This window comes from Poromitra crassiceps (assembly GCF_964638095.1).
Source record: "Poromitra crassiceps genome assembly, chromosome: 22".
Taxonomy (NCBI): Eukaryota; Metazoa; Chordata; class Actinopteri; order Beryciformes; family Melamphaidae; genus Poromitra; species Poromitra crassiceps.
Window position 1 is genome coordinate 16,107,549 of NC_139647.1, and position 2,500 is coordinate 16,110,048.

Here is a 2,500-nt window from a genome sequence, read left to right on the forward strand (position 1 = left end):
AGAACTCTGGTTAATGTATTCCCTGCAAAATCTATACATCCTTCTCAAAGTCTACAGCAGGGCTATTCAACTAAATTGTTCAGGGGGCCACATTGTCAGAAACCTAAGGGACCGGGGGCCGGACCGTTCCCCGAGCCATTATATGTACACTTGACACAATGCGCCACCACATTTTCACAGCCGCGCTGGAACTATTATTAAGTAGGGGGTGCTGTAAGGGATGGAATCTCGACGCTGCCCGCAAGGGCATTTTATGTTTTTTGGACTTTTATCCATATTTAGAAGAATATTTAATTTTAAATTAACATTAGGATTATACTGTTGTGATGTCATTATTCAGTATCTTCTCCTTTTCTCACTCACTTTCATGTAACCACCTGCTCTCTCTTTAGTCGTTTTACACTACAACAGACAGCAACACAGGCATAAACACTGAACTTATTATTATTATTATTATTATGGAAAACCAGATTATGATGAAAATCAAACACTGTAATGTAACAAACAAGGAAAAATGAAATAAAAAAGCTTCTCCCGGGCCAGTCATAGATATTTGTCCCCCACCCAAAAAATAAATAAATAATAATAATAATAATTTTTTAGATCAAACTCTGGCGGGCCGGATCAAAATTAAAACGGGCCGCATCCGGCCTGCGGGCCGCCAGTTGAATAGGCCTGGTCTACAGATCCCCCCCAGCCTATAAATCCATCTTATCTGAAGAACATAAGGGGGGAATTCCCCCCTAGTTTGCTAAATGAATTTAGGCCCTGACTGTAATACTTCAGAAGTTGAATTTGAAGTTCAGCATTAATACATTTGTCATTTTTTGTCTTAGATTTACCTTTGTGTGTTATTGCAATATAAAACTACATAATTGAGAATCGATTCTAGATTCTGGAATCGAGAATCGTTGGAATCGAGAATCGTTGGAATCGAGAATCGTTGGAATCGAGAATCGATTCTGGAATCGGATCGTGACCCCAGGAATCGGAATCGGATCGGATCGTGGCTTAGCCGGATCGGAGCACCCCTAATACATATGTTGGCAGATATTGTTATTTATTTATAGTGATACGTTTTTTGGATTATTGTTATTATTATTACTTTGGTCAATTTCACCCAGCCCTAAAAATACATGCCCTGTATTTCTCTATGCACTGTATTATCTTTGTATGTTTGTGCAAATGTGTGTAAGAGTCTGCAGTGTCTATATATATAATAAAAACTTTTCAAACCCTGAGCATATTTTCAGAATAAATATATAAATAAATAAACATTCAGCAGTAAAAAAAAAGATCTGAGATCTATTACTGTAAAATACTTGATTTAATAAATGCTGTAGAGGGATTGTACCTACAATGTAAAGGTATATAATTTGAACAGAATAATCTAATTTCGAGGCTATACTCTGCCCCCCTCGTTTCATTTGTGGTGAACTGACTACTGGGAAATGTTTTTGATGGTGCACGGTTGCTCTTACCCAGTGACACCCTGCGTCACATTCACACAGTTCCACACATTCACCTGGGAGCTAAGCTGCCCAGTACAACCACAGTCATCTACTGCTAGCCACTTAGCAGCTCCAAAGGAGCAGCTGAGCATCTTGCTCAAGGGCAGTAGTTGGGATTTTAACTGGTGACCTTTCATTCACAAGCCCATGGGCCACTTCTCTGGCATCTAGGCTCTGAAAAGATAGTAAGCGCACTACTCCAGTGGGGCACTACCTCAGGGTGGCTTAGGCTGTGTTCACACCGAGATATTTATTTTTTGCTCTGTCGCTCGATTCAACCCTTTGGAATCGCTCTGCCGCTGTGTTTAAATCGCTCGTCAACAGGCACACGAATTGACGGACATCTGGGGGCTATAACATTACGCAATGTCAGGATGTTTGTCCAGTACGAGCCACCGTAGATGTTTACAAGCTAAACCTATCAGCGTGCTCCTAACGCGAGCTCTATACCGGTAGTACAGACTTCACTTCATGTCAGCTGTCAGCCTGTCAATCAGCTGTCAATGCGGTTTGTTGCCACACAATAAACCAGCGGTTTGTTCCAAGCCAGTGTGATCCTTGACTCACTCTCACACGGCAGCCAATCAGCGTTGAACAGCGAGCGACTGATGCCAGCGTAATTTCACTCAAGTTGGGATATTTCTTTTCGGGCGACGAGCGTATTTTCGCCCTATCCCTCTGTCTCTGTCGCTCAGACGCCCAACGATTTTTCTCCCGCGCGAATATACGCTCAATCGCTCGTTTGCATTGAGTTTGTATGTAAACTCGATGCCAGCGAAAAACTTTAATAGGTCGGTGTGAACGCAGCTTTAGCGATTAGTGTCCTTGAGTTAGACCGTGAGGAGGTGAGTAAAAACTACATTTCCCAACAGGGATCAATAAAATATCATACATTGACGTGCTGATTTTTCGTGTGTGCCATCAAATCAATTGAGAATGAGTGAAGGGGGTTATCAATATTTAGAACACGGCTCTCTTGAATACTCGAT

At 41.7% G+C, this 2,500-nt stretch overlaps 1 protein-coding gene across 1 annotated transcript in view; it reads right to left on the reverse strand.

The window, feature by feature from the left end:
- srbd1 (S1 RNA binding domain 1) overlaps positions 1 to 2,500 on the reverse strand; it is a gene marked incomplete at both ends in the record, with an annotated part of 83,415 nt that overhangs the window by 13,371 nt on the left and 67,544 nt on the right. The gene's annotated exons all lie outside the window — the stretch shown is intronic.